Genomic DNA, 7,500 nt, shown 5'->3' with positions numbered 1-7,500 from the left:
TGAGACCTCCAAGGTCCGATGGTGGTGATAGTTATCGTTTAACCATCGCAGATGGCCCTGCATCCAGTGATAGAGCAAGTGTGAGTCATTTTGATCAATTTTGCCTTGATATCTTAAGGCTTATCTCTAATCTGGATTATTTGTGCAGTTGCTATTTGTTCCTTCCAGGCGTGTCGATTATCATCTCTTGGTTGATGCTTTGAAAACCAAGGGTACTTTTTCATGTGTTGCGCACAACATCAACGTCTTCAAAGCAGCATCAAGCATATTATCTGTGGTGGACGCAACTCTTATTTGTGCATTGCCAAAAAATTTAAAGAGTGTTTTCTCGCAGCATCTCTCAAAACAAGTCACTAGTATGGGATTTGGGAAGAAGGTAATCTAATTTAACTAGATCTATTTGCGTGAGCATTGCTTGCAAGTTGTAATCTCATAATTGTTTGTAGGTCTTTGGAACTTTGGAGATGGTTAACATCAACAGTTTGGAGGTGGAATATGTGTGTGACTCTTGCAAAGGCAGAAATGTTAGTCGTCAAATTTGCAACCCCTTTTGTTACTCGTGTGGAAAGCGTGTGCAGATTATGAAGTTGCCTTCTCTTCAAGCTAAAATCTGTTTGCAAAATGGAGAAGCTGTACAAGTAATTCTGCAAGGAAATATCGTGGATGTAGTTCTAAATTTTTCCAAGCCTTTTCTCAGCCTTTTTGATGAGAACTTGTTAGACTTGAAATCATCTCTTGTTGCCTTTAGCAAAGCTGGAACATACTCTATAGACAAGCACGGTTTTGTGATTGATTACAAGGCACCCTAAATTGTATCTTTCCTTCTAACCTTTTGCTTGAAGAACGGTAGTATGGCTGCCTATCCTTCGTCCTTTTTTGTAAATGACAAAAAGCTTTATGTTTTGCCAAATTTTTTGTCTACATATAATAGTAACGATGATGTTTTGCAAGCTTTGATTTGTCTCTTCAATTGTTCTATGTCTCTCATTGAATTGGAAAAACATCTTCTTGACCATATAATGCTTGACCTTGCTAACATAAAAGTAAAAAACGAGCTGTATGGATTGCACCATGGACAAATAGTGTTGTTGGTAGCACCGCATTGCATGACCACTTGAACACTTTAATACATACTCGAGGAACATCTCGGCTCTTGAGCATGCACTTGGTTATCTTGTTTTGCCGACAATTTAATGTGACACGTGTTGTCCATGTCTTCCAAAATAAGAAGTTTATCAAATCTATTTTTTGTGGAGGCATAAGCATAGAATCCACATCTGCAATACCTTCACTTGCTTCCATTATTTCTGAACCAAAATGTGTATGGCTTCCTATGTCATTAAAGAATTTTAAACAGCCACGTTGTGTTTGGAGCAAAGATGACATTGCTTGCTTGACCACATTGATTAATGAGAATCCATTTGCAAGTGCTAAAGATATTGTTCAACTCTTTCAAGCGTCCTATCCTTCTTCATTCTCAAGCAAGCAAATTTTAACTAAGGTTTATAAAATGTGGAAAGACCCGAGTTTACAACCAAGCAGTGACGTGAGGGTGTCAAAATCACGAACAACTCTTTACGCAAGAAAAATTCTAGATGTTCCATGCTATCCATGTGCCTCTTGCAATGGTTTGTTTTTTCGTAAGAATTTGAGGCTATTATCAGACGGTGACTTGCTTCTCTTGAAGGAGTTGAAAGTCCTTGTCACTACTTCGCACATGGACTCTCATGCATGTGTTGCTTGCAAGCGGGCATTGAAATGTCAACAAATTCCACCTTTTTGCATGCAAGAGTTGCTAGTTTTCAATCGAAGTATGGAGAGTGTTTCGCAATTGAATGCTATAGAGCGCCGTCTTGTGTCTCTTAGAATTCCATTTGCCCAAATAAGAGAACTTACTTGAGGGGAGAAGCTGTACAAGTAATTCTGCAAGGAAATATCGTGGATGTAGTTCTAAATTTTTCCAAGCCTTTTCTCAGCCTTTTTTATGAGAACTTGTTAGACTTGAAATCATCTCTTGTTGCCTTTAGCAAAGCTGGAACATACTCTATAGACAAGCACGGTTTTGTGATTGATTACAAGGCACCCTAAATTGTATCCTTCTAACCTTTTTGTAAATGAAAAAAGCTTTATGTTTTGCAATTTTTTTTTTTGTCTACATATAATAGTAACGATGATGTTTTGCAAGCTTTGATTTGTCTCTTCAATTGTTCTATGTCTCTCATTGAATTGGAAAAACATCTTCTTGACCTTATAATAATGCTTGACCTTGCTAACAATAAAAAGTAAAAAACGAGCTGTATGGATTGCACCATGGACAAATAGTGTTGTGTGTGGTAAGCACCGCATTGACATGACCACATGTGAACACCTTGCATAAGAATGTGGACAGAATATTTGTAGGAGATATCGAGAACATTTTTTTCAAGACAATGAAGATTATCATCAGCAAGGTCCTCGGCTCTATATGGGCGTGTTTACGTAAAGGTAAGCTGCGAGGCAAGCAGCTGCAAGCTAAAGACGTTCAATCAACAACCAATGTCGAATAACTACTTTCATCCCAAGTCAGATATATTGACTTTGAGAATTTGCGGACTTCCACTGACTACAAAGCAAAACTTAAGCGCAATGTTTTCGCCATGATTCGACAATTAGGACAACCCACGTTCTTTATTACATTCTCATTTGCAGAGCAAAGGTGGAAGCCGTTGATGGATTTCTTGATTAAACTCAATCCACACATTGTTGAAGACAATCAATCCAATAGGTGTGCTTACATGAGAACACTAGTCCAATCAGATCCTACTACAGCAGCTCGATATTATGTCCACAGATTTAGAGAAACTAAGAAAGAACTAAAACGTGACAAAACCATTCTCGGTGAGCTGATGGATTATTTCTTTGTCACTGAGCTCCAACAAAGAGGAAGCCAACATGACCATGGGTTGCTTTGGATAGAAAACGCACCTTTATTTGGCATTGCTTCAAATGACGAGGTGGTGGATTTTATTGATTCATATATAACGACGAACAAGGATGAGCTTCATGAATCCTTGAGAGCTGTCCAGATTTACTCGCATCGCAAGACATGCAAAAAGCACAAAACTTTGTGTCGATTTGGCTTCCCACGACCACCCTCAAGAAGGACAATTATCTTATGCCCAAACAATGTGAACAACACACCAAGACAATAAATTGTCGACGAAGAGAGAGAGGACTACCTCCAAGCACTTTGCATAAACATAACAAAGCCAACGCTTCTTTTGAAAAGAGACCCCAAGGACATTTTCACAAATAACTTCAACAAGAAACTTTGTGCATTGTGGGATGCAAATATTGATATTCAATTTATTTTCAATGGACATGATGTAGCTGCATATTGCACATCATACATGACAAAAAATGACAGCTCCGTAAGCAAAGCAATCAAACACGTGGTTGAAGCTTGCAAGAAGAACAACTTACCAATGTTGGAATGCTTGAAAAATATTGGTGGCGCATTGATCAACGCACAAGAAATGACATCACAACAAGCAGCATACATTGCATTGTCGCTACCTTTGCATAGTGCTAGCAGAGAATTTGTGTTTATAAATGCTGATTGGAGTGCCGAGAGGACATTGTTGTTGAAAAGAAGAGCCATGTTGGATTCTTTGCAGCCTGAGGACACAAATATATTCTTCGATGACCTAGTCACAAAGTACGCACGCCGTCCACCTGATCTACAGTGCTTATGCTTGGCTGAATACGCTAGCAACTACAAGCTCGTTCGTGGCTGTCCTCAAAAGAACAAAAAAACTTGCATTATTAGGTTTATCAATTTCAAATTGGAAAAGGACTCTGAGGGACATTATCATAAGATTTGTTTATTGTTTTTACCGTTCATTGGTGAAGAGTCAACCTTTGAACCAACACCTAGCTCTTGGAGAGAGAAATATATCACACACTCTCAAACAATAAATGAGAACCGTAAAAAATTCTCAAGCTTAGAGACCACAACTTCAACCATTGTGGAGTCCTCAATGAACACTTCATCAAGTGCAGAAACAATGGAAATTCACAAATACAATCTAGATCTTGATCTTCAAGGACCTCCACTTGCAGCGAGGTCGCTCCCTCTTTCTAAGAAGCTCGCACTACCGAACAAGGAATACCATTCATTAGTTGAAAAATTAAACACTGATCAACGATCCCTTTATGATGACATTTTAACCAGGAAACGATTGAAGCCAATGAAGCCTATTCATCTTTTCTTCACGGGAGGTGCATGGCACACACATATCAAATGCCACGAGTTAACACAAATAATGCGCCAATCAGACACAAATTTTATTTCTGTTCTTAATAGAATACGGAAGGCTACGAAGATTTTCTCCATGTGAACTCTACTCTTAGAAACAAATTTTTTGACAACTTTATGACACCTCATCTATTCTACACAAACAAATTGAAGAACGAACATAATCGACTTGTTTTCAATGGCTTGGCTACCTAGACATACATAGTACACACGAAAGACACTTTCCACAAAACATGCTCTAAAAATCTTGTCGTTCCAAATGATCCTCAGATGACCGCGGGTTTGACAACCACCTTGGAGCTAAAACGCGAAATGATAGTTGAGGTTTCTAGTGGCAACATCAACATGGACGAAGGTCTAGTGAATGGTGCAGATGGTATTCTCAAACACGTAGAAAAAAGGAACAATTCACATATCAAATGGATACATTTCTTCGACATTTCAACAGGGGCAAAACAACGAGCTGAAAATGCACGTCTCTACACTCAATTTTATAGAACACCACTGGACACCATCTTTGAAACAACGAAATAATTCCAGGTTGGGAAGAAGAACTTGTTGAATAGCGTATCCAGGACACAGCTCCCCATTCAAGCAGCAAATGCATGAACTATTCATAGGTCACAAGGCTTGACAATGCAAGCGATTGCATTTGACCCAACAACAATCAATGCGCTTGGCTTGGTTTACACAGCTCTTTCTCAAGTCAAGGATCATGTTAATCTTCACATCCTCAAACCAATACTTGCAAACCAAATCAAAGTTGATGCAATCGTGCTCACTGAGTTGGAGAGACTAAAAAACAATGCTAGATGGGAACACTTGATCTCCTTGCTTTCCACTTCCAAGAGACACACTATATCATTCAATCCCTAAATGTTGTCTCCATCCAGAAGCATCTTCACCAAATTAAAAGTGATCCAAATTTAATGATGTCAGACATTCTATGCCTCCAAGAAACAAGACAAAACACTTTCTTTAACCCACTTGCACCAGATTTCAACCACATTCATTATTACAACAAATTTGGTATGTCAATCTTTCACAAGTACCATGTCATTGTTCACTCCACAAAGAAACTATCAGCCCTTGGAATTGAAGTCATTGAAGCTTTCATTTCTATACATGGAGAACTTTTGCTCCATGTAGTCTCAGTTTACAAATCACCAAAAATTCCATTGGATTCCTTGCTACTAATACTAAAGAGTGTGATCCATGTAGTTGTCGACATTGAAACAAGCATCATCATTGGCGACTTCAACATTGACAACAACCTCAAAAATACTCACTATCAACTCTTGGAAAGGGAACTTCACTCTCATGGATACAAACAAAAAATCCATGATGTGACCACAGTGTACAACTTGAAGCTCGATCACATTTGGCTAAAAACTCCTATGCCATCCACAGTATTAGGGACGAGATTTTGCTTTTGGTCAGATCACTCTTTATACATCTTTTCAAAAGTAAAACCCCCCCCCCCCCCCCCCCCCAACCCCCCCCCCCCCCCCCCCCCACCCCCCCCCCCCCCCCCCCCCCCCCCCCCCCCCCCCCCCCCCCCCCCCCCCCCCCCCCCCCCCCCTCTCTCTCTCTCTCCCTCTCCCCTCCCTCCCATTAAACAAAAGCAAAAACACATGCAACTACAATATTCACTTCCTTTGCCAAGCTTTTTCCAGATGTATACACAAGCGCCAAACTTCTACTTTGTATACAAGGTATTTTAACATTTGATATTCCTCTTTATCACTTGCGAATCTTTTCCTGTTGTCTTGATTTCATATATGCATGCCTCGTGAATTTTTCACTCTTTTCAATAACTGTAGAGCTTGGGCTAAACACAATTCAATATGAAATATGCTTTTTTGAAACTCAGTGAGAAAGAAGAGAAACTCTACTTACATTTGAGACAGAGAGTGCCGATTTAGTACGAGAGTTCTTTGTTCATCCATCAAGGGCAAGCCTCGTGATTTTATCACTTGTTTAAATACAAAACATTTAATCTAAAGTGCAAAAGTGAAGGAGTAAGACTTGTAGACTGGGGCACTTATGGGACGGTGACAACAAGAGTTGGAAAACCATTGACCTTCTAGTTACCCAGTACCAACTAAATAGCTTGGAGGTCTTGTTGGTCCACAAAGTGAGGAAAGAGCTTGTCAATATAGTGATGCCTATCTGTGATTCGGAGCTAAACGGGAATGCCTGGAAATGGCCCAGAAGCAGTCTCTTATGGAAACCCCATCCTAAAGACATCTATCAGACAATGATACATAAGAAGAATTGGTCTAGCCCCCTTAACAAGATATGGAAAAAACAATGGCCGGAGGAAAGGTGGGAGCAAGTAATGGAGAACATCTAGAAGCCAAAGGTTCCGCAGCACATGAAGGTATTTTTGTGGAAGGTAATCTGGGGTGCTCTATCGACGGGGGTGAAGATTTAGGAAAGAGGGATTGGGTCAGGATGCAAGTTGGCTAGTGAAGATCTGGCTCACCTCTTCATGGATTTCCCAACTATCAAAGGCCTCACAGGGAAAATATGTAAGTGGGTCCAAAGAACATGGAAAATTAGTTTTTACAAGACTGATCTCTTCCTTGGAGGGAAGAATTTGGGTGATCCTGACATCCTCATCAACACTCAAATTGTCAGGTACATCTTCTTACATAATGTATGGCAGACAAGGAACCGCCGTGTGTTTGAAGGAGGTCTTGCGGTGGAAAGCTTCGCAGAAATTATACAAGAAAGCAAAGTGCTAATATGGACGCTCGGATGCAATCAACACTCGGAGGATTGATCTAGGACTACTTGCGCTTTGTTGATAGTAGAGGGCACACCTAGGACGGGGGAAAATCTTGGCTATCGGTAATTAAAAGATCTCAATAGAACATGATAAGGGACCCTTTGTATCAAGGATAAGGGGGCGAGTTGGGTGGGATGGCTGCCCTGATAGCCGTTGTAATTATGGTCCCTGGATGATGTCATGGCTCAACACGAGCATGACAAGACCTTGTAATTATTTGGGTTGATAAATATAATTCACTCAAAATTGTGAGTTTTGCTATTAAAAAAGAAAAGGGGACTTGTGGAATGACCTCCTTTTGACAATGAAAAAAAAGATTTACTTTCTTTCTTTTGCCAATAGACTTTTCACTCTACATAAAATATGTCTCATACAAAAAGGTAAATTGGAGGGGAATTTTACTCCTCAA

Source organism: Adiantum capillus-veneris, chromosome 1 (assembly GCF_014529385.1).
Source record: "Adiantum capillus-veneris isolate H3 chromosome 1, ASM1452938v2, whole genome shotgun sequence".
NCBI classification, from domain to species: Eukaryota; Viridiplantae; Streptophyta; class Polypodiopsida; order Polypodiales; family Pteridaceae; genus Adiantum; species Adiantum capillus-veneris.
Note: the sequence above shows the minus strand (reverse complement) of the source record.